This window comes from Chiloscyllium plagiosum, unplaced genomic scaffold (assembly GCF_037043375.1).
Source record: "Chiloscyllium plagiosum isolate Xiang-an unplaced genomic scaffold, Cpla_swu_hap1 HiC_scaffold_32, whole genome shotgun sequence".
In the NCBI taxonomy this organism is placed as follows: Eukaryota; Metazoa; Chordata; class Chondrichthyes; order Orectolobiformes; family Hemiscylliidae; genus Chiloscyllium; species Chiloscyllium plagiosum.
Window position 1 is genome coordinate 10147720 of NW_028270170.1, and position 25596 is coordinate 10173315.

Genomic DNA, 25596 nt, shown 5'->3' on the forward strand with positions numbered 1-25596 from the left:
GAGAGAGTGGTTTGAATGTGATATCTGCTCCCACATGCGGTCCATGTCCATTGAGGCATTTGAGGATAAGTTAAATAACCTGATGAGGGACAGAGGAATTGATGGGCTATGTTGAAGAGGTTAGATGGCAAAAGGGAGTGAGATTCAGTGTGGAATGAATGTAAACATCTTCATGTTGTGGATTTGCATATGACATGGCATTTGTAACTGATGAGGCAGTACTTATGTTAACACCTGCAACATAAGAATTAGACATGGGAATATTGTACTGAAAGATTTAACAGACTGTATCCTCAGATGTGACAATCACAGGTACTTCCGTGTCTGGGCTCATCTGGTGACAAACAGCAGCATATATCCATCAGCATGTCATGCTTTAAGTGGCCCCAGTTACGATGGAACCTGAGACCTTTATACTCTCAGGTCACATGAGTGATGACATCATGAGCATTTCTCTTAACGATATGTGACTCATGGGCTCTGTGAGACATAACGCAACAGAGTGAGACATAAACACTTATGGGCCAAATGGCTAGATAGTATGCTTGCAAATATCATGGCAGACTTCATAAGGTTAAATTGTCTACCCTCAGACAGAGCAGCACTGCTACAGAAAGGATGCAGCCTGTAATTTTCACCCATTGTCATCTCATTGTAACTCGGTGAACTGTTCCTGCTGTGTGGATACGAAGGTAACCGTGGAAACAAATAAATAATTACAAAAACAACAAAGCAACACTGAAATTACAGTGAACAAAGACCATAAGAGGCTATTACAATGTCACTGCGACATAATAATATTCGTAGGATTCACAGGAGGGTGTAATAAAGGAATTGCAGTTTGCAAGCAGAATTATATGCTTATTGAGAGCTTGCTCTTGAGTTCCATACAGAATAGCAGAGGGGTTTATGGCTTATTTTTCATCTTAATACTACAAGCACAGAAAACACCGAAGGTATACAGCTCCTGAAAAAGATACTTTAATGTTTCAGAGCCTTCTGTCTATGCAATGTTTTAATCTGTTTTTATTTCAGATTATTGGGTCATTGTCTCATCATCGTTTGTTGGTCTTGCTGAGCACAAATTAGCTTCTGCGTTGACAGCAGTGACCAATATATCAAAAAGGGCATTATTAGACAGAAAATGCAATGGGACATCAGGCGACAATTATAGGCATTTTGGGAAACCTAGCAGTTTTCTTTCTAGTAGACTGGGGAGCTATTTTGGGGGAGGTGGTGATTTGCAACACAGTCCATGATGTTTGGATTCTGAAACACTGCCAAGTTTTACCCTTCCTTCGTCTCTTTCTGGCCCCTGCTCAAGTACTAACTGTGGTAAAGTGATCTAAATAGCGCCATAAGGAGGTCAAACTCAAGGTGAATTGTGGAGTAGGGTGGAGGCTGCTTTCAAATCTCTGCTTTTGTAAAGAAGAGGCTAAATTGTCAAGGTGGAAAAGCTACCAGAAAATGAATGGTTTTCTGCTCAAAACAAAACATCGGAAAGAAGGCTAGATTTGCATTAATGTAGAGCTCCATCCTTTGGCATTCACTGAAATGTTTCACAATAAATGGCATGAATTAGTCACTAACGTCGAGTGGAAAATGTGGCAGTGAATTTGTGCACAGCAAACATTCAGTAAGAATGACCAGATAATAAAGCAAAGAAACTGCAGATGTTAGAAATGTGAAACAAAAACAGAAATTTCTGGAGAAACTCAGCACGTTTGGCAGCATCTGTAGAGAAAGGAACAAAGTCAAAGTCCTGTGACGCTTCTTCAGAATTCTCATTTGTTTTGCTCGTGACTCTGCCAGAGAGATAAATTTAACAGAGGTCCCTAAAATCATGAAGAGCATGGGTAGAGTGAATAGTAAAGGTCTTTTCCCTGGATAGAGGAATCTAAAACCAGAGTTCATAAGTTTAAGGTGAGAGGGGAAAGATTTAAAAGGGACCCAAGTGTCAACTTTTTAACACAGAGGGTGGTGTGTATATGGAATGAGCTGCCAGAAGAAGTGATGGAGGCTGGTACAATTATAACATTTAAAAGACATCTGGATGGGTATATGAACAGGAAGGGTTTAGAGGGATATGGGCCAAATGCTGGTAGATGGGATTAGATTAGGTTAGGATAGCTAGTCAGCATGGACTAGTTGAACCGAAGGGTCTGTTTCCGTGCTGTACATCTCTATGACTCTATAACAATGACACAATGAAGAACATCTCCATTATTCTGCAAAACATCATCTTGGGTTATTTTACATCTGCGTGAAAGGATAGACAGGCCCTCACTTCACCCTTTCATCCATAAGGCAGCATTTCTGACAGTGCAGCACGCCCTCAGCACTGCATTGGGGTGTCTGGCAGGTTACATGCTCAAGTTTCCTGAGAATCCACACCATTCTGATTCAGAAGCAAGTGTACCATCATAACAAATTAAAGAATGACAAATATGGTTAGATGCAACACTATCACATAAATTGATGAGGAAGACTTCTTTGCAGCCCTTGGTTGATTTGGGAGTTCATATTTTGTTTAAATTACATTGTGATTTTGATACATACTGCGTTCTGACACAGATTCACCATTTGTAATGTTCATCTGCGTTTTCTTTTTGCAGCTTCTGTTGGGCCTGCTGTGTATTTCCAGCATTTCCTGCTCCTAATGGTGTCAAGTACATTCCCACAGCTAATGGTGGGCTCTGTATTTGTCTGTAATCCAATTCTTCACCATCTGTTAGATTCAATGATAAGCACAAGGTGGATTTTCTCCCTGATTCCGCTGCTGAAAAGTGCTGAGCATCAGTTTAAACATCAGTGATTGCACAAGTAAAGAGCATGTCATCACTGCAGCACAATAGGTGCATGTTGCCACAGAGATGCCAGCAACATAGAGATGTAAAATTGTTAAAGAAAATGATAAGCAAAATGCATGAAGTTATTTCAGAAAATGCAGCTGACAATGGTTTACCTGGTTTTGTTTATTGATTCTCATAATCAGTGTTAGTATAAAACACAATTTTGTTTTGGGTAACCTACAATCTGGTTTCATCTTGACAGCTTGCTATTGGCTGCCGTCATGTGATTGTTCCGTGCTTCAAGTTGCCCCACTGTATCCAGCAGTTGAATATTGAATAAGGTGGCCCAGTGAAATGGATGGGAACCAGAATGGAACTAAGACACATTAAACAAGGTGATACAATTGTCACCATGGAAACTGTGTCTTGCTACTTTCTACTTGGCGACAGGTAGCATCACTCTGGAGGAGAGCATCACCTGGACTAAATCCCTTTGGCAGACCACAAACCCCAGACGGTCCGACAGATGAAGCATCTGGTCACCCATTACTGAAAGAATCAACGCTAAGTGGGAGATCCCTATTAATTGTTTTAACCATATCTCAATATGCCAGTCCCTAACAGGCCGGCTAGAAAAAATTATGGGGATTGACACTCATTTCCTTGATATTGCAACACAGAAACCACCAAAACCACCGCATTATTTCATAGATCAATATAAATCAAAGATTATAAACAACACAACAGAGTCATGAAAGTAAGGTAATAGTGTATAAAACAGAGATTTTTAAAACTAATTTTGTACCTTGTCCTCTCCCAGTTTCACACTCTGCCTCTAATTACTTCGTGGATGAGGCATAGTTCTGGTTTCCATTTGATACAAATAATGTAGAGGCACTGGAGAAGATTAAAGCAAAATTGACAAGAAGGATGCCAAAACTGAGAGGGCTATTGATCAGACGAGGCTGAACAAGCTTCTCTACAACAGAGAAGGCTGAGAAGGTGATCTGATCGAGGACGACGGGAAAATTTTCTGGCTGTTACAGCTACTCATTTTTAGAGGTATGTTAGGTGTTGGAGGTGGTTTCCTCAAATTCCAGGAGCAGCAATTACTGTTTTATATGCTGTTGCATTGTTTTGTTTTGGAACTTTGGAGGAAAAAAAAGTCAAAGAACAGTGGTTTTAAAAAGAGAGAGATACAGACAAAGGAAGTACATGGTGAGGTCAGTGCAAGAGAGAGAGAGAGAAAGAAAGAAACTGACACCACAGTGAACCTGCACAGTTACTGCCTTTGCTGTTTGAATTCATGTATCGGTGGACATCGAAGTGCATCTGGGAAAATTAACAAACAGTGAAATTCACAACTGATCTGGAGGAACCTGTTCGGGCGAAGTCACAGCACAGAAACAGATAAGTGAATTGTTTTAAGTGTGGCCTACAGAAAGTCTGCAGTAGTGAGTAGAGTGGTTTCTTTCTTGATTATATGTTTTTTGAGATATGTCTCTTGATGAAACATAAAAATTTAAGCCATAACTATTAATTTAGCCTGGAACAGTGTTTTGCAGAGGAATGACACAGTGTTACTTTCTGGGTCCGTAGATTGTGAAGGAGCAAAACATTGCTTTACTAGAGTGATATGCGCTTCTTGTCAGATGTGGGAGTTTAAGGAAAGTTTACGGGTTACAGTGTAGTATATCTACAATAAATACTGTTGGTTGTGAATCCTATCAGATCGAATGGATCGGTTGGAGAGAAAATTAGAGGCATGAGGAATTTGCAACAGCAACGGTATGTGATGGATGGCAGTTGTAGGAAGGGGGAAACGTTACACATGGATGGGTTAACTCCAGGAAAGGCAAGAGCAGTATGCAGTTAGTGCAGGAGTCTTCTGTGGCCATCCCCATTTCAAACAAGTATGCTGTTTTGGAAAATGCCAGGGGTGATCAATTCACAGGGGAATGTAGCACAAACAGCCAAGTTTCTGGTATTGAGACTGGCTCTAATGTATTGAGGGGTATGTCGGGTTCCAAAAGATCAATTGTGTTAGGGGACTCTCTAGTCTGAGGCACAGACAGACGTTTCTGTGGCCAGCAGCGTAAAATTTGAATGGCGTGTTGCTTCCCTTGTGCCAGGATTAAGGATATCTCAGGGAGGGTGCAGAGTGTTCTGAAGAGGAAGAGGGGCCAGTAAGAGGTAATTGTCTACCTTGGAACCAACAACATAGGAAGGGAAAAGGTTGAGATTCTGAAGGGAGATTACAGAGAGTTAGGCAGGAATTTAAAAAGGGAGGTCCTCGAGAGTAGTAATATTGGATTACTCCCGGTCCTACAAGCTAGTGAGGGCAGGAATAGGAGGACAGAGCAGATGAATGCATGGCTGAGGAGCTGGTGTATGGGAGAAGGATTCACATTTTGGATCATTGAAATCTCTTCTGGAGTAGAAGTGACCTGTACAAGAAAGATGGATTGCACCTAAATTGGAAGGCGACTAATATACTGGCAGGGAGATTTGCTAGAGCTGCTCGGGAGAATTTAAACTAATAAGGTGGGGGGGAAGGTGGGGGGTGGTTGGGACCCATGGAGATAGTGAGGAAAGAGAGCAATCTGAGACTGGTACAGTGGAGAACAGAAGCGAGTCAAACAGTCAGGGCAGGCAGGGACAAGGTAGGACTAATAAATTAAACTGCATTTATTTCAATGCAAGGGGCCTAACAGGGAAGGCAGATGAACTCAGGGCATGGTTAGGAAAATGGGACTGGGATATCATAGCAATTACAGAAACATAGCTCAGGGATGGGCAGGACTGGCAGTTTAATGTTCCAGGATACAAATGCTACAGGAAGGATAGAAAGGGAGGCAAAAGAGAGGAGGGGGAGTGGCATTTTTGTTAAGGGATCACGTTACAGCTGTACTGAGGGAGGGTATTCCTGGAAATACATCCAGGGAAGTTATTTGGGTGGAACTGAGAAATAAGAAAGGGATGATCACCTTATTGGGATTGTATTCTAGACCCCCTAATAGTCAGAGGGAAATTGAGAAACAAACTTGTAAGGAGATCTCAGCTATCTGTAAGAATAATAGGGTGGTTATGGTCAGGGATTTTAAACAAACATAGACTGGGACTGCCATAGTGTTAAGGGTTTAGATGGAGAGGAATCTGTTAAGTGTGTACAAGAACATTTTCTGATTCAGTATGTGGATGTACCTACTAGAGAAGGTGCAAAACTTGACCTATTCTTGGGAAATAAGGCAGGGCAGGTGACCAAGGTGTCAGTGGGGGAGCACTTTGGGGCCAGCAACCATAATTCTATTAGATTTAAAATAGTGTTGGAAAAGGACAGACCAGATCTAAAAGTTGAAGTTCTAAGTTGGAGGAAGGCCAATTTTGATGGTATTAGGCAAGAACTTTCAAAAGCTGATTGGGGGCAAATGTTCGCAGGTAAAGGGACGGCTGGAAAATGGGAAGCCTTCAGAATTGAGATAACGAGAATCCAGAGAAAGTATATTCCTGTCAGGGTGAAAGGGAAGGCTGGTAGGTATAGGGAATACTGGATGACTAAAAAAATTGAGGGTTTGGTTAAGAAAAAGAAGGAAGCATATGTCAGGTATAGACAGGATAGATCGAGTGAATCCTTAGAAGAGTATAAAGGCAGTAGGAGTATAGTTAAGAGGGAAATCAGGAGGGCAGAAAGGGGACATGAGATAGTGTTGGCAAACAGAATTAAGGAGAATCCAAAGAGTTTTTACAAATCCATTAAGGACAAAAGGGTAGCGAGGGAGAGAATATGGCCCCTCAAAGATTAGCAAGGCGACCTGTGTGTGGAGCCGCAGAAAATGGGGCAAGATATTAAACAGGTATTTACTGTGGAAAAGAACGTGGAAGATATAGAATGCAGGGAAATAGATGGTGACATCTTGAAAAATGTCTATATTAGAGAGGAGGAATTGCTGGATGTCTTGAAATGCATAAAAGTAGGTAAATTCCCAGGACCTGATCAGGTGTACCTTAGAACTCTGTGGGAAGCTAGGGAAGTAATTACTGGGCCCCTTGCTGAGGTATTTGTATCATCAATAGTCACAGGTGAGGTGCTGGAAGGCTGGAAGTTGGCTAATGTGGTGCCACTATTTAAAAAAGGTGGTAAGGACAAGCCAGGGAACTACAGACCAGTGAGCCTGACGTCAGTGTTGGGCAAGTTGTTGGAGGGAATCCTGAGGGACAGGATGTACATGTATTTGGAAAGGCAAGGACTGATTAGGGACAGTCAACATGGCTTTGTGTGTGGGAAATCGTGTCTCACAAACTTCATTGATGAGGGCAGAGCTGTAGGTGTGATCTATATGGACTTCAATAAGGCAATCGACAAGGTTCCCCATGGGAGACTGGTTAGCAAGGTTAGATCTCACAGAATACAGGGAGAACTAGCCATTTGGATACAGAACTGGCTCAAAGGTAGAAGACCGGGTGCTGATGAAGGGTTGTTTCTTAGACCGGAGGCCTGTGACCAGTGGAGTGCCACAAGGATCGGTGCTGGGTCCTCTACTTTTCGTCATTTATATAAATGATTTGGATGTGAGCACAAGAGGTATAGTTAGTAAGTTTGCAGATGACACCAAAATTGGAGATGTAGTGGACAGCGAAGAAGGTTACAACAGGATCTTGATCAGATGGGTCGATGAGCTGTGAAGTGGCAGATGGAGATTAATTCAGGTAAATGCGAGATGCTGCATTTTGACAGCAGGACTTGTATTCTTAATGGTAAGGTCGTTGGATGTTGCTGAACAAAAAGACCTTGGAGTGCAGGTTCATAGCTCCTTGAAAGTGGAGTCGCAGTAGATAGGATCATGAAGGTGTTTGGTATGCTTTCCTTTATTGGTCAGAGTATTGAGTACAGGAGTTGGGAGGTCATATTGCGGTTGTATAGGACATTGGTTAGGCCATTGTTGGAATATTGCGTGCAATTCTGGTCTCCTTCCTATTGGAAAGGTGTTGTGAAATTTGAAAGGGTTCAGAAAAGATTTGCAAGGATGTTGCCAGGGTTAGAGGATTTGAGCTACAGGGAGAGGCTGAACAGACTGGGGGTGTTTTCCCTGGAGCATCAGAGACTGAAGGGTGACCTTATAGAGGTTAACAAAATTATGAGGGGCATGGGATAGGGTAAATAGACAAAGCCATGGGGTGGGGGAGTCCAGAACTCGAGGACAGAGGTTTAGGGTGAGGGGGAAAGATATAAAAGAGACCTAAAGGCAACTTTTTCACGCAGAGGGTGGTACGTGTATGGAATGAGTTGCCAGAGGAAGTGGTGGAAGCTGGTACAATTGCAACATTTAAGAGGCATTTGGATATGAAGGGTATATGAATAGGAAGGGTTTGGAGGGATATGGGCTGTGTGCTGGCAGGTGGGACTAGATTGGGTGGGCATGGACAGGTTGGACTGAAGGGTCTGTTTCCGTGCTGTACATGTCTATGACTCTAAGTCTTGGGATAAATGTAAATAAATGTTAACGACTTGTGGTTCGTACAAGGCATTTAGTCAAAGTGATCTGCGAGCTGAGAATTGATTATATCTCAATTTTGAGTGTTTATATTTTTAAGCAGCAGCAAAAGTTTAGTCTTACAGAACAGACCCTTTGGTCCAATCAGTCCATGCTGGTACAGAATATTTCTCAGGTCTCTGGATTAATAGTCCAGTGACAATACCAGTGGGTATTGTCTCCCCCTTATAATGTGTACCATAACATCTCTGAACAAGTTGGTTCAAAAATATCTGAACTTACTCCTTCAATCCATACTAGGATGTAAAGCTGGTAAGGATAAGTCACTGATAAAGATGAAATTCCATTCTGATTTGTATTTTGGATTGTAGGCTGTGGTTGGTTGGTTGACTGAGGTGGAAGGTTAAAGTTGAAGGGTGGTGTTCAGCAGCTATGATGCTGCTCAGACTGAAATAAAGAACAAAGAAAATTTACAGCCCAGGAACAGGCCCTTCGGCCCTCCAAGCCTGAGCCAATCCAAATGTACTGTCTAAACCTGTCGGTCAATTCCTAAGCATCTGTATCCCTCTGCTCCCCACCTACTCCTGCATCTGTCCAGACGCACCTTAAATGAATCTACCATGCCTGCATCTACCACCTCTGCTGGCAACGCGTTCCAAACGCCCACCACCCTCTGTGTGAGAGTTGAAGTTTGACTTTTTAGATGGATTCAGTATGGGCAGCAGCTTTAGGGAATGAGTAGAAATAACTCCCTTTACTGCCTTTGCCAGTGTAAACTGCTTGGATTCATTTTCTGTGGACCTGGAATGATTTCTGGGCCTTCCCTTTTCAGAGTAAAAACCCATTTCTCACGTGCTGTTCAGTTACTTCACCTGAGAATGGTGGTTGGAGGTTCTCCTGAGATTACTCCACAATATAATTGTTCCCAGCTAGACTTATACACAATGCAGAACTAAAAACGGATTTCATTGTAGATACAAGTGACAATATTAAATAAGTTTAAATCTAAATCTATCCCAAAATGTTGTAACATGCTTGTCTAATGTATTATCCATCACTTTAGCCGAGGTACTTAAGTTATTAACTTTCTCAGTTGTTAACTTGAATGGTTCCTATTCTTAGGTTTGCTGAGACAGGAAAGAACTATTGATGCCTCCTGTGAAACTATTGTCCCTGGGTTTCTCTTCATCCTGGGGAAAATATTAAGCGAATTACAAATGTGTCTTGTGATCCTTCTTGAGATAACTACAGTCTAACTCCAATCATAACAGAATCCACAACAGAAGTCACATGAGTTAATAAAATAGAATTGCATACAGTTAAAAGTTTACAATGTCACTCAAATGGTGCCATCTTGGGACAAGGTGCCTCAGTACAAATCTTAGGTTTCAAAAGAGATTATTTTAAAAAAAGGTTACATTATTTTGCAGTATTCATAGAATAAGTTAGAAAAATATGAACTAAAGTTAAAAATATAAACATTACCGTCTTTCTATAAACAGCCTGCAGTAGATCAACGCTGGGGGCTTCCACTCGTGGTCTGACTGGGCTCACAAGCCGCTGATCACCCGCACTGGTCCCCAGTCCAACAAGCATCCCTGCTCCTCTCGGGCCTCCAGCCCATTGGTCATCCCTGCTCCAGGCCTCCGGCCCATTAGTCACTCCTGCTGCAGGCCTCCAGCCCATTCTGCTGTGGCACTCAGCCAATCCAATGATGCATAGAATCCCCACAGTGTGGAAACAGGTCCCTTTGGCCCAACAAGTCCACACCGACCCTCTGAACAGTTACCCACCCAGACCCATTACCCTTCCCTATTACTCTACATTTCCCCCTGACTAATGCATCTAACTACACATCCCTGAACACTCTGGACAATTTAGCATAGCCAATTCACCTAACCTGCACATCTTTGGACTGTGGAAGGAAACCAGAGCACCTACAGGGAACCCACGCAGATGTGGGGAGACTGTCTGGGTGGAGTTTGCAAAGTCGCCCAAGGCTGGAATTGAACCTGGGTCCCTGGTGCTGTGAGGCAGCAGTGTTCAACACTGAGCCATCGTGCCACCTCACATTAGTAGCCATAAATGTAAAATAGTCACTGATTAAGCAAGCAGAGAATGTGGAATAAATGTCCAGAAACTGGTTAGAAAGTGAACTTGTTGCCATGAGGAATGGTTAAGGTGAACAGTCGTAATGTCTCTGATGGGAGTCTGGTTGTAATCAAGCTTCACAGTCGTACCAACTGAGTAAATCTTTTAGATTTAGAATTTTTTAGAATTTAGAATTTAGATTACAGTGTGGAAACAGGCCCTTCGGCCCAACAAGTCCACACCGACACGCTGAAGCGAAACCCACCCATTCCCCTGCGTTTACCCCTTACCTAACACTACAGGCAATTTAGCATGGCCAATTCACCTGACCCTGCACATCTTTGGATGGTGGGAGGAAACCGGAGCACCCGGAGGAAACCCACGCAGAAACAGGGAGAACGTGCAAACTCCACACAGTCAGTCGCCTGAGGCGGGAATTGAACCCGGGTCTCTGGCGCTGTGAGGCAGCAGTGCTAACCACTGTGCCACCGTGCCGCCCACTAATTTTAATTAATCATCAAATTAGTCCATATGCTTCTCTTTATTATTATTCAGAATAAAATACATTATAACCAGGTTTTCCTTATAATAACTTGTTTATTATAATCAAACATATTCTTACAGTAAGTGTCAAAACTGGTTAACAACTGGGCTACTATGCAGAATTAAGCTATTGCCCCTTAATCCCAACATAGACAGTCTCACAATAGACAAGATAAGGCAAAACTGCAGAGGTGATAGGGTTTTTTAAAGAGAAATTTGAAGAATAATGTATCCAGAGTTTAAACTCAAAAGGTCAAGGCAAAGGAAGACCTTTTATGGTTCAGTTGACTTCCGTTGCTGAGATCCTACTTCTGACACCCACAGAACTGAGGGAAATCTTTCAATCGAACTTTGTTTCAGAAGGAAAGTCAGTCGAATTTAGATCTTCGAACGGAAGTGACAATTCCAAAGTTTTGTTTTTGCAATTTGCCAGTCACTGAAACTTTTGCAAGAGGCTTCAAATGTATTTTAACAAAAGCTTCACATTTATTAGACACAAAAGCAAAAAAAAACAAACAATTCTGAACAGCATAAGTATAATACATATATCAGAACAAAGATTCAACCCATTTTCCCTCAATAATAACCTTTAGTGAAGGTTCACCTGTTTCCACATCAGAGATGTTTGTTCAGTTGGCAGGACTGGACTTGTTTGCTTTCTGGCAAATCTTTAGTATTAATGCCTCTACATGAGACCCTTAAACAAATGGCTAACATAGCTGATGTATTTCTTAACAAGGGTTCCTTCAAATCCTCTTCCAAAGCCTTATGTTTCTGTAGCTTTTTAGAACTTATTTCTCCTGCCCTAACAGTTCTGGAGACTGCTAAGCTGATCTGGTGCTGATACAGAGCATTATCTCTGAAACCTCCCCCCCCCCCCCACACACACACACAAAGAAATTTTGAATGGCTGTCTCTCTCCAAGAGGAAACTGCTTTGTATCTGTCTCCTTGTGTCATATGACACATCATGGTGAGACGATATCCTGATATTTTTATCAACCTCTTCTCTTTTTCTCAAAAGCACTGAACTGGTCATTCCCTGGGTTTCTTCAAAGCCTGACTTCGAGTCAGAAATATACAGCACTGAAACAGATCCTTTGGTCCAACTTGTCCATGCCGACCAGATATCCGAAATTAATCTAGTCCCAGCATTTGGCCCATATCCCTCTAAACCTTTCCTATTCACATATCCATCCAAATGCCTTTTAAAATGTTGTAATTGTACCAGCCTCCACCATTTCCTCTGGCAGCACATTCCAAACACTCGATACCCTCCGCATGAAAACATTGCCCCTCAGGTCTCTTAAATCTTTCTCCTCTCACCTTAAACCATCCCCTCTAGTTTTGAACTCCCCTATCCTGGAAAAAAAGAGGGCAAGGAAGTTTCACAACACCTGTAAACACATTCAATTACATAACATCACTCAGAATTCAAAATTAACCTAAAACATCCTACAAATGTACACAATGTAGATATGCACTTCACAATTAAAGCTATGCATTGTCTGTCCACTTTAGAACCCAAATTTCTCAATCATAATGATAACATATCAAGATCCTTCAATACAAATATTAATTGTCACTTAACTTCCCAAGTACAATAAAAGAGTGAATTTCAAGCAACATGTTAGCAACAGTCAGTATGGTATCCAATAATTTGAAATAAAAACACTGTAGTAGCCACCTCAAGAATGCCTTGCTTTCTAACTTGTAATTGTTTTGGGCGATTTCTGTTGAAAGAGTTAATTTTACCTTTCCATCTGACCTGATTTACATGAAGCAGACTGGACTGCCAGTTGGCTTCAAATAGAACCAATTATTTTTTGAGGATGGAGAATTATTCAGATGCACACTCATTCTTGGTGACGTGAGGTGGCAGCCTATAAGAACTGGCATTAATCTGTAAGAAAGGGAATTCTATTTTCTGTCCAAAGTCCTACGTGTTGTGGTGGAGTGATTGCACTACCAAATCAAATTGACCTATGGTGTCACCTGGTGGCCACAGTTTACCTTGACAGGCTTGTTGACATAGGAAATGAATTAATACCCTTTATCAGGAGGAGGTAGAATCATAGGCTGCTGACAGTGTGGAAACAGGCCATTCGGCCCAACAAGTCCACACCAACCCTCCAAACAGCAAACCACCCAGACCCATTTTCCTACCATATTAATCTACATTTCCCCCTGACTAATGCACCTTACCTACACATCCCTGAACACTATGGATAATTTAGCGTGGCCAAATGCTAAACCTACACATTTTTGGACTGTGGGAGAAAACAGAGCACCCAGAGGAAACCCACACAGATATGAGAGTGTGCAAACTCCACACAGACAGTCGCCCAATGGTGGAATTGAACCTGGGTCCCTGGTGCCATAAGGCAGCGGGACTAACTAGTGAGCCACCATGTCACCCCTGAGCCACTGTGCCATTGGGGGGGGCGGGGGTTGCAGTCCAGCAGAAAACAAAGAATGCCCACCAGCTCTCCCACTGCACCCACTGTCAGAAGGGCAGGAGGTTCTGTCCTGGGGGTGACCCACAGCAGCATCACCAACGGAATCCTTTTGTTGGGAGCGCTGGTGCCCCTGCTGGCTGCCTCCACAGTTGCAGGACAATGTGAAGCTCTGCCAACACTCAGGTTAGGTGAATGGCCTCTCCCCAGTGGGAAATCGCTGAAGGCCTTCCCTCACTCAGGGCAGCTGAAGGGCCACTTCCCCCCATGTGAACCTGCTGGTGCCCCATCAGGGAGGAGGAATTACTGAAGACCTTCCCACACTCGGGGCAGCTGAAGGGCCTCTCCCCAGTGTGGATCCGCTGGTGGGCCTGTAGATTGGAGGACCGGGTGAAAGCCTTCCCACACTCAGGGCAGCTGAAGGGCTTCTCACTGGTGTGGACTTGCTGGTGGGTCTGTAGTTGGGAGAACTGGGTGAAGGCCTTCCCACACTCGGGGCAGGGGAAGGGCCTCTCCCCGGTGTGGATCTGCTGGTGGGTCTGTAGATGGGCAAAACGGGTGAAGGCCTTCCCACACTTGGGGCAGCTGAAAGGCCTCTCCCCAGTGTGGATCCGCTGGTGCATCAGCAGGGCAGAGGAGAAAGTGAAGGCCTTCCCACACTCGGGTCAGGGGAAGGGCCTCTCCCTGGTGTGGATCCGCTGGTGAGCCTGTAGTTGGGAGAACTGGGTGAAGGCCTTCCCACACTCGGAGCAGCTGAAGGGCCTCTCTCCGGTGTGGATCCGCTGGTGGGCCTGTAGTTGGGAGAACTGGGCGAAGGCCTTCCCACACTCGGGGCAGGGGAAGGGCCTCTCCCCGGTGTGGATCCGCTGGTGCGTCAGCAGGGCAGAGGAGAAAGCGAAGGCCTTCCCACACTCGGGGCAGCTGAAGGGCCTCTCTCCGGTGTGGATCCGCTGGTGGGCCTGTAGATGGGAGGACCGGGCAAAAGCCTTCCCACACTCGGGGCAGGGAAAGGGCCTCTCACCGGTGTGGATCCGCTGGTGGGCCTGTAGATGGGAGGACTGGGTGAAGGCCTTCCCACACACGGGGCAGCTGAAGGGCCTCTCCCCGGTGTGGATCCGCTGGTGCATCAGCAGGGCGAAGGAGAAAGCGAAGGCCTTCCCACACTCGGGGCAGGGGAAGGGCCTCTCCCCGGTGTGGATCCGCTGGTGCATCAGCAGGGTGGAGGAGATAGCGAAGGCCTTCCCACACTCGGGGCAGGAGAACGGCTTCTCCCCGGTGTGGATCCGCTGGTGCGTCAGCAGGGAGGAGGATTTGACAAAGGCCTTCCCACACTCGGAGCAGGAGAACGGCCTCTCCCCAGTGTGGATCCGCTGGTGCGTCAGCAGGGCGGAGGGCTGAGCAAAGGCCTTTCCACACTTGAGGCAGGAGAATGGCTTCTCACCCGTGTGGACTCGCCAGTGCATCTGGAGTTGAGAGGCCTGCCTAAAGGCCTTCTTGCACTTGGGGCAGGAGAATGGTCTCTCCCCCGTGTGGATCCGCTGGTGCGTCAGCAGGGAGGAGGATTTGACAAAGGCCTTCCCACACTCGGGGCAAGGGAACGGCCTCTCCCCGGTGTGACTGCGCCGATGAGTCTCCAGGGTAGACGGGGCACAGAAGCCTTTCCCGCAATCGTCACACTTCCACGGTTTCTCCACGGGGCAGGATCCCTCGGGTTTCCCCATGGCTGAAACCTCAGCCACACACAATCTAGTGTACAGGCCCTTCCCACTCTTTCCAGGCCGTACGACTGTTTCAGGCTCCACGCTCAGTGCACTACAACAGCAGAGTCTCTCATTCAGTCCCACGGAAGCTGAAAACGTACTGGAGCATGAAGCAAAAAGATTTCTCCTCACAGAATCATAGTCGAAAACTGTTGCGGTCCCAATGCATTGAGTGACTGTCAGACATTGACGTGAAAGTGAGGATCTCAGACGCTGGAGAGTCAACAGTCGAAAAGTGCAACGCTGGAAAAGCACAGCAGGTCAGGCAGACTTCGAAGAGCAGGAGAATCAGTGTTTCAGGCATAAGCCTTCACCTGTTAATTTTGAAACTTCTGTCTTCAGATCGTCAAATACGCTGTAAAATGATATTACAAAAGTCATTACTGTCAGTCCAGGGTGAAATTCAGAACCAAGCAATTCTACTTTCTGCAGACTATTCTTTTCTTCTGTCATTCCACAAAATTGAAAGTACCATGTCTCTCTCTCTGTTCTCACTACGCTCTAACTAATTCTCCTGAAGGTACTGATTCAGGATCTCACAGGGGCAGAAAAGCAAAAACATCAAGACTTTGAATTTTGGATAACTCCACCTGCAAGTTAATATCTTTCACGACATTGGGATACTGCTGAGAGTGATTTTGGGAATCGAAAGAGTAAGAAAATTCAGGAGTAACCTGCAATGCAGCTTCTTGAGAAGCAACCAGACACAAAATGGTTAGTGTGGAGTGTGGTGGGGGGGGCGGGGGGGAAGGAGAGATGTTGTGGTGGGAATGAAACATCAGGGCATTGACACCGACAACCAGAGGGAAACTGAACAAACAGATATTGCAATCGTCAGTGGTAAGCCAGAGTCATTGAGATACAGCACAGAAACAGACCCTTCAGTCCATCTCGTCCATGTCGACCAGAAATCCTAACCTAATCTAGTCCGATTTACCAGCACTTTGCCCATATCCCTCTAAACCCTGGTGAAAGTGAGCACTGCAGATACTGGAAATTAGAGTCAAGAGTGTGGTGCTGGAAAAGCACTGCAGGTCAGGCAGCATCCAAGCTGCAGGAAAATCGACGTTTCAGGCAAAAGCCAATTCGTGGTGAAGGGCTTTTACCCAAAACATCGATCTTCCTGCTCCTCAGATGCTGCCTGGCTTGCAGTGCTTTTCCAGCACCACACTCTTCCTTCTAAACCCTTCCTATTCAGATAACTATCCAGATGCCTTTTAAAATGTCATAATTGTACCAGATCCACCACTTCCTTTGGTAGCTCATTCCTTACACGCACTATCCTCTGCTTGAAAAAGTTGCCCCTTAGGTCCCTTTTAATCTTTCCTCCCCCTCCCCCTGAACCGATTGCCTTTTAGTTCTGGGACTCCTCCATCCCAGGGAAAAGTCCTTGTCTGTTCACCCCATGACTCAATTTCCCACATCATCTCTTTATTCATCATTTCCCTCCCATCGGGTAACATCCAACGCCCATCCGCTGTCTTTGCACTCCTAAATTTTTTAGTTCCTTTTCCCCCTTTGCAGTAAACAATGGGGTACCCTGAAGATCTGGAATTGCAGGTATTACACCACTCCCTGTGTATCCAGAGCTGCTTCTTTAATTACCTCATCAGCCAGTAATGTAGCTTTCCATTCTTTAATTAACAATGAATTAATGCAGTCATGTTTTAAATTAACCATGAATCAATATGACAGGTCACTGAGAATGTGTGAAGGAATCCTGCCAATTAATATTGATTCAGGCTAACGCAATAGATTTATTATAAATATTAATTATATATTATATAAATATAAAAATCATTATCTGTATTTCTGGGTCGAAACGCGACAAGTGACTAAAACATTTTAAAAACTGTAATTGCGCAGTTCTGTTTGTTTACCAGTCACTTGTGCTTTCTCATTCTGTTTCTGTAATTGTTTTGCTCGAGCACATTCATTTTTTAAGAAACTCAACAGATTTCATAGCACCATTTGCAATTAATTCAATCCCAATTTGGTGGCAGTATCTTGTCATGAGTGCAAAACTGATTCTTCGTGCCTCTCGTCACAAAACTGTCACCATAATCTAATTAACTCTTTCTTTCCCGCTCCCTTCGGCTTAAATTTTAAGGATGACCTTGCTGTCCCCGTATCAACTAGGAAAAGTACGTCCTCTTTGTAAGGACCCACCTTTAAATTTATCAAGGGTTCCTGGTGGGTCCCGGGGGCAGGAACTCCTGACACCCCTATTTTTCATCAAGGTTCATAAACTGTACTGTCTTCACTTCCTTTTTCAGATCTGGACACTCTCTCTTAAAGTGACCCGTCCTTTCACAGTAATAACATCCCGCCTGTGGGGATTTCCACTTCGATCCTTGTTCCTGTCCACCAGACCCCTTAACATCTCCTCCCTGACCATTCCGGTTTCCTTCTCCTTTTAGTTTTGTCCTTTTCTTAATTATCTCATCAGCCGTGGGCTAGCATTATTTTTGCCTTTTGTTTCCACTTCTCATGTTACGTTGCCAGATCAATTGTTGACCCGATTTAACCAACTGAACAGCCTTAGGGCCACCTAATGGCAATTCTTCATCACCCAATGTTTTATTTAGACCTTGAGAATTTTTTAAAAGAAATATTGCAATATTTCTTGCTCCCTATAACTTCAAATACCAATTCATCAATTTATGCTTGTCTAACTTTAAAGCCTGTTCCTAACCATACATTTTGGAACCTTACTTGTAATTATATTTTGATATATTATAAATTATTTATTCAGTATTTTAATATTTAAAATGTAAAATGCATACTTTGAAATCCACTATAATTACCCAGTTTTAGTCCCTTCATTTAAATCCAAAATTAGTTTTCTTAAATAGTCCTGACCAATCATTGCTCAATTACAATGCTATAGGTTGTGAAATAACCGGAGCTGCCTTAAAAGGATTTGTATATTCAAGTAAAAAAAAACTTCCAATGCATGAACAATGGCCGACTCCAAGGTCAGATATTAACCATAGGATTGTTTTTTATTACAATCTAATGTTGAACTGAAACTTGAACTGTCCTCCATAAATCGCTTTATGCAAGGAAAAAAAGAGATTAGTTAGAAACTGATAGTAAGGCAGTCATGACCTGTAAAAAGAACAGGAGTTAAACATTTTATTTCATAATCACTGTAGAATCCTTAACCTTAAAAGAAATCATGTTAAATTTCCATAATAGAAATCAGATTCAAAACAGTCCTGGAACTCAAGCTCCAGGGAACAAAGCACAAACATTCAATCACCAACAAACAAATATGCATTCAAACCAAATCACAAAGGGTTAAACGTTCTACCCGCTGTACAGCTCTTTCTCTCGGTCTCTCTCTTTCACACACACACAACGTATCTCTTAGACACTTTTTGGGCTTCCCACAACCACTCCTCCAGAGGCTTCTCGCTTCACCCCTCTGTCTTTTGAATACTTTTCTGGATGTCTGGCCATGATTTAGTTACAAAGTGTACCCTCAGTAGCCCTTCAGCTACTAGCCCTTCTGACTTGAAGCATAATCTGATTCCTCCTGACTGTAAGGCTGTTTTCCGTTGACATATAAATTCAAATATTTACAAACCCAGTCTTCGTCTGACCCGTACTTTGGCCAGAGACAACGGGATGAAGAATGGATTCCTTAGTCCGTACAAAGCAACAGTATTTAATCATCTTTTCTCTTGGTACAAGTATTATTTTTTCAATTCCCCAACATCCTGCCCAACAGACTTTCTGGAGGAATGTTATCAGGGATCCCGCCTCCATTCCCCTTTCCTTTCCAGAGGCTTTTTCCTTCCCCTCGGCACAGCCCATATTGAGTTCCATCATTAGTCCCTCTGTGGTCTATTGTTCGGGTATATCCTCTTTCACTGCCAGCTGCTTCCTAAAGCAACATTTCCACACTGATTGTGTTTTTTTGTTTTTGCAGAAGCAGGAAACTGCTGCTTGCACAAGTATATCTAGCTTAACTTACTGATTTTTAGATTAGATTGATGGTGTGGAAACTTTCTATTAGCTATACAGCTCTTCGGCCCAACAAGTCCACACCGACCCTCTGAAGTGCAACCCACCCAGACTCTTCATTTACCCCTTCACCTAACAATTTTAGCATGGTCAATTCACCTAACCTGCACATTTTTTTTCCACAGACACGGGAGAATGTGCAAACTCCACAGAGACAGTTGGCTGAGGTGGGAATGTGAACCCAGGTCTCTGGGGCTGTGAGGCCGCAGGGCTAACCACTGTGCCACCATACCACCTAACAACCTTTGCAATTGCCCCTCACAACACATACCTGAGTGTGCAGAGTCTGCTCCCTCCCTGGATTCACTCCAGTTGCTGTAAGTGAACACATTTCCCATTTCCCCCCCTTCCCCTTTCCCCATTCCTTTTCCCTTTTCTCCCACTCCCACTCCCATTCCCATTCACCTTCATCTCCATCCCAGGACGAGTTGTCCAGTGAAACTGACAGGGCCACTTCCGCGTTCTGACGTAACAAACGGCGAGGGGCGTGGAGAGGGCGGGGCGAAGGGCGGGGCGGGGCGGGGCGAAGGGCGGGGCGGGGCGGGGCGAAGGGCGGGGCGGGGCGAGGCTCCTCGCGGCCCCTGCACTGCGCCTGCTCTGGACGGCCGGCCTGTCGTGTGGCCCGTACTGCGCCTGCTCTGAACGGCCGGCTGGCCCGCACTGCGCCTGCGCTGCCCTGCAGCTGAAGAGGAGCAGAGCACACTTTGCAAAAGTCCCTTCCCTTCATAGAATCCCTACAGTATGGAAGCAGGCCATTCGGCCCAAAGACTCCACACTGGCCCAGCGACCTTGGTAGTCTTCTGAGGACATGGTTGCAAATACTTACTTAAAGTTCACACCTGTTTATAGAGTATTAGATCTGGTCTTTGATATAATCATTGATTGAATTCTGCACAGTTACACACATGGGGAAACTGCACAAGAGAATGGAATCCAGGAACATGGCCCTCAGCTATCTGTCTGCTTTCTCCAGTGTGAGGAACAGATACTTTAATGGAGATTGATCTAGGTTATTGGTAGCAAAGGGGTCATTCTGTTAAAGTCTATTTAATGTTCCTGAAGGTTTCATCTGTTTTTAGATATTGTGTTTTTTATGATTTCTCAATTTGCTTTCAAAATTCTGAGATGGAGCTCAGCTGGTAGCTCATACATTGGATTTCTGGAAGGTGTGGGTTTGAATCTCTGAATGCAGTATCACAGATTTAAAGCTCATTCCTGTACTGTGGAGATGTGAGTTTTTTTTTTGGATGAGTCATTAACTTGAGGCCAACTCTGTCCTCTTGGCTGAAAACAATCCCACTACGTTATTTTAGAGAAAATATTATCCCTGGTATCCAGGTTAATATTTATCACTCAAAATTGTGAGAAACGAAGCTCACTCACATCAACAATTTCAGTCCGAGACAAGATCTGAATCAGTCGTATCGTTTATTAGGCTCCTGCAAGAGGGGTGTGGTGTCCACACACACACACACACACCGAATTTAACAAGAACACAATATTTATGTAATTCGTTTCTCATCCCTCCTCCCATTGCTCTTCCCTTGTTTACATCTGTTTCTAGGAGAAAGTGAGGACTGCAGATGCTGGAGATCAGAGCTGAAAATGTGTTGCTGGAAAAGCGCAGCAGGTCAGGCAGCATCACCTGCACCTCCACACACATCATCTATTGCATCCGCTGCCCCCGATGTGGCCTCCTCTATATTGGGGAGACAGGCCGCCTACTTGCGGAACGTTTCAGAGAACACCTCTGGGACACCCGGACCAACCAACCCAACCACCCCGTAGCCCAACACTTTAACTCCCCCTCCCACTCCACCAAGGACATGCAGGTCCTTGGACTCCTCCATTGCCAGACCATGGCAACACGACGGTTGGAGGAAGAGCGCCTCATCTTCTGCCTGGGAACCCTCCAACCACAAGGGATGAACTCGGATTTTTCCAGTTGCCTCATTTCCCCTCCCCCCACCTTGTCTCAGTCAAATCCCTCGAACTCAGCACCGCCTTCCTAACCTGCAATCATCTTCCTGACCTCTCCGCCCCCACCCCACTCCGGCCTATCACCCTCACCTTGACCTCCCTCCACCTATTGCATTTCCAAAGCCCCTCCCCCAAGTCCCTCCTCCCTACCTTTTATCTGAGCCTGCTGGACAAACTTTCCTCATTCCTGAAGAAGGGCTTATGCCTGAAACATCGATTCTCCTGTTCTTTGGATGCTGCCTGACCTGCTGCGCTTTTCCAGCAACACATTTTCAGCTACATCTGTTTCTAATCTAAACCCAGCTGTTTATCTCTGAACTCATCCAGCCTTGTCTGTGACAAAATGTTTATCTCTGGCCTCACAAGGCCGTTTGACCACCTCCCTCTGTGGTCTTATTGTTATTTATTCTTCTTCACTGCCATCTGTTTCCGTGCTTACCAAAGCGATATTTCCTTTTATCTTTTATTCACTCCGAGCTTTATGACCTCTTAATGGTGGTCCTTTTTGTTTGTTTTTTCTGAAGCGGGAAATAGATGCTTATAACTATTTGTACAGGCATATCTAGCTTAACCTACACCCATCTCCCCTCACAGCACCTTATCTATTTGTCTGTAACATCTACCATCGTTTGCAGGCACATTTCATTCTTGTATGCACATTTTAGCTAATGCAAAAGCAATTATATATTTCCTTCACATAGTTTTCATTCTTGTTAACTCAGCTCTTGGCTGAAACAATTATACACTGGTGTGAGGTCATTTACCTTGCATAAACAATTATGATTGCAGAAGTAACACTACTTTACCTATATCCCACAATTTCCCCCTTTTTCTTTAATTATCATTTGTTATCATCTGCATTTTTCTTATATGTCACTTCCAAATTGACAAGCATCTTTCCCGAAATTTCATTTATTTTGGAAATCTCCCCGAGGTCACTCATTCCTTCACTGTTTAACAGGTAGATCCCTTCTCTCAGATTGCTCTTTAGGGGCATTTGTTTCATTAAGGCTGTCTCAATCAGTCTTTGGGTGTGCCCTCGTATACAGGGTATGATGCAACAGCCAATGGCTACCAATACCCCGGCTACTACTATCAATGGAGACCACCACCCCCTTCCATTTTCCAAACTATGATTCCGTGAGAGATGTGTCTACTCCTGAATTCTCAGCCAGTTCCTCTGCTCAGATAGTCAATCCTCTCAAGGCCCGAGTAATTGAACCATCAGGCGCAGTGTTATTAGGAATAAAGGTACAACGGAGTGCATCTGGGAAAATTGTGAGTTTCACAACTAATCTTGGAGGATCCAGTTTGGGCAAAGTTCGCAACACCGAATCAGATAAGTTAATTGTTGTTTTAAGTCTATCCAAGAGAAAGGCTGTATTAGTGAGTACAGTAGTTCTTTCTTGACTAAATGTTTTTGGAGATAAGTCTCTTGATTAAACTTAAAATATAAGCCATAGCTCTTAATTTAACCTGGGGCAGTGTTTTGTAGAGGAATAGGACGGTGTTATTTTCTGGGTCTGTAGATTGTGAAGGAGCAAAAATGGCCTTTGCAGTGATATGTAATTCTTGTCAGATGTGGGAGTTTAAAGAGAGTTTAAGGGTTACTGCGGATTATATCTGCCATAAATGCTGTTGGATGCGAATCTTATCAGATTGAATGGATCAGTTGGAGAGACAGATAGAAGCAATGAGGAATTTGCAACAGCAACAGTATGTGGTGGATGGCAGTTATAGGAAGGGGGGGAAAGTCTCAGATACAGTCACATAGATGGGTTAACTCCAGGAAGGGTAAGAGAGGTAGGCGCCTAGGGCAGGAGTCTTTTGTGGATATACCCATTTCAAACAGGTATGCTGTTTTGGAAAATGTAGGGGATGATGGATTCTGGTATTGAGACTGGCTGTGATGCAACGAGGGGTACGTCAGCTTCCAAGAGATCAACTGTGTTAGGGGATTCTGTAGTCAGAGGTACAGACAGACGTTTCTGTGGCCAGCAGAGAAAAAGCAGAATGGTGTATTGTTTTTCTGGTGCCAGGATCAAGGATGTCTCGGAGACGGTTTTCATGGGGGAGAGGGCCAGCAAGAGGTCATTGTCCACATTGGAACCAACAATATAGGAAGGGAAAAGGTTGAGATTCTGAAGGGAGATTACAGAGAGTTAGGCAGAAATTTAAAAAGGAGGTCCTCAAGGGTAGTAATATCTGGATTACTCCCAGTGCTATGAGCTAGTGAGGGCAGGAATAGAAGGATAGAGCAGATGAATGCATGGCTGAGGAGCTGGTGTATGGGAGAAGGATTCACATTTTTGGATTGTTGGAATCTCTTTTGGGGTAGAAGTGACCTGTACAAGAAGGACGGATTGCACCGAAATTGGAAGGGGACTAATATACTGACAGGGAGATTTGCGAGAACTGCTTGGGAGAATTTAAACTAGTAAGGTGGGACCCAGGGAGATAGTGAGGAAAGAGATCGATCTGAGACAGGTACAGTTGAGAACGGAAGTGAGTCAAACAGTCAGGGCAAGCAAGGACAAGTTAGACTAATAAATTAAACTGCATTTATTTCAATACAAGGGGCCTAACAGGGAAGGCTGATGAACTCAGGGCATGGTTAGGAACATGGGACTGGGATATCATAGCAATTACAGAAACATGGCTCAGGGATGAGCAGGACTGGCAGCTTAATGTTCCAGGACACAAATGTTACAGGAAGGATAGAAAGGGAGGCAAGAGAGGAGGGGTGTGGCATTTTTGATAAGGGATAGCATTACGGCTATGCTGAGGGAGGATATTCCTGGAAATTCATCCAGGGAAGTTATTTGGGTGGAACTGAGAAATAAGAAAGGGAAATAAGGCAGGACGGTGACTGGGGTGTCAATGGGGGAGCACTTTGGGGCCAGCGACCGTAATTCTATTCGTTTTCAAATCGTGATGGAAAAGGATAGACCAGATCTAAAAGTTGAAGTTCTAAATTGGAGAAAGACCAATTTTGACAGTATTAGGCAAGAACTTTCAAAACTGATTGGAGGCAGATGTTCACAGGTAAAGGGACGGCTGGAAAATGGGAAGCCTTCAGAAATGAGATAACAAAAATCCAGAGAAAGTATATTCCTGTCAGGGTGAAAGGGAAGGCTGGTAGGTATAGGGAATGCTGGATGACTAAAGAAATTGAGGGTTTGGTTAAGAAAAAGAGGGAAGAATATGTCAGGTAGAGACAGGATAGATCGAGTGAAACCTTAGAAGAGTATAAAGGAAGGAGGAGTATACTTAAGAGGGAAATCAGGAGGGCAAAAAGGGCACATGAGATAGCTTTGGCAACTAGAATAAGGAGAATCCAAAGGGTTTTTATATTAAGGACAAAAGAGTAACTAGAGAGAGAATAGGGCCCCTCAAGGATTAGCAAGGCGGCCTTTGTGTGGAGCCACAGAAAATAGGCATCAGTATTTACTGTGGAAAAGGATATGGAAGATATAAACTGTAGGGAAATAGATGGTGACATCTTGCAAAATGTCCAGATTACAGAGGAGGAAGTGCTGGATGTCTTGAAACGGTTAAAGGTGGATAAATTCCCAGGACCTGATCAGGTGTACCCAAGAACTCTGTGGGAAGCTAGAGAAGTGATTGCTGGGCCTCTTGCTGAGATATTTGTATCATTGATAGTCACAGGTGAGGTGCCGGAAGACTGGATGTTGGCGAATGTGGTGCCACTGTTTAAGAAGGGCGGTAAAGACAAACCAGGGAACTATAGACCGGTGAGCCTGACCTCAGTGGTGGGCAAGTTGGGATTCCTGAGGGACAGGATGTACATGTACTCGGAAAGGCAAGGACTGATTCGGGATAGTCAACATGGCTTTGTGCATAGGAAATCATGTCTCACAAACTTGATTGAGTTTTTTGAAGAAGTAGCAAAGACGATTGATGAGGACAGAGCAGTAGATGTGATCTATATGAACATCCGTAAGGCGTTCGACAAGGTTCCCCATGGGAGACTGATTAGCAAGGTTAGATCTCATGGAATATAGGGAGAACAAGCCATTTGGATACAGAACTGGCTCAAAGGTAGAAGACAGAGGGTGGTGGTGGAGGGTTGATTTTCAGACTGGAGGCCTGTGACCAGTGGAGTGCCACAAGGATCGGTGCTGGATCCTCTACTTTTTGTCATTTACATAAATGATTTGGATGCGAGCATAAGAGGTACAGTTAGTAAGTTTGCAGATACACCAAAATTGGAGGTGTAGTGGACAGCAAAGAGGGTTACCTCAGATTACAACGGGATCTGGATCAGATGGGCCAATGGGCTGAGAAGTGGCAGATGGAGTTTAATTCAGATAAATGCGAGGTGCTGCACTTTGGGAAAGCAAATCTTAGCAGGACTTATACACTTAATAGTAAGGTCCTAGGGAGTGTTACTAAACAAAGAGACCTTGGAGTGCAGGTTCATAGCTCCT

General features: G+C 44.2%; 1 pseudogene across 1 annotated transcript; it reads right to left on the minus strand.

Annotated features, from left to right (window-relative positions):
* Window positions 1-10952: 10952 nt before the first annotated feature.
* LOC122539791 (uncharacterized) lies at window positions 10953-19136 on the minus strand (annotated as a pseudogene). The gene is made up of 2 exons (XR_015752479.1): window positions 18726-19136; window positions 10953-15488 (listed from the first exon to the last, which is right to left on the minus strand). The product of XR_015752479.1 is annotated as an uncharacterized LOC122539791 (transcript).
* Window positions 19137-25596: the final 6460 nt, after the last annotated feature.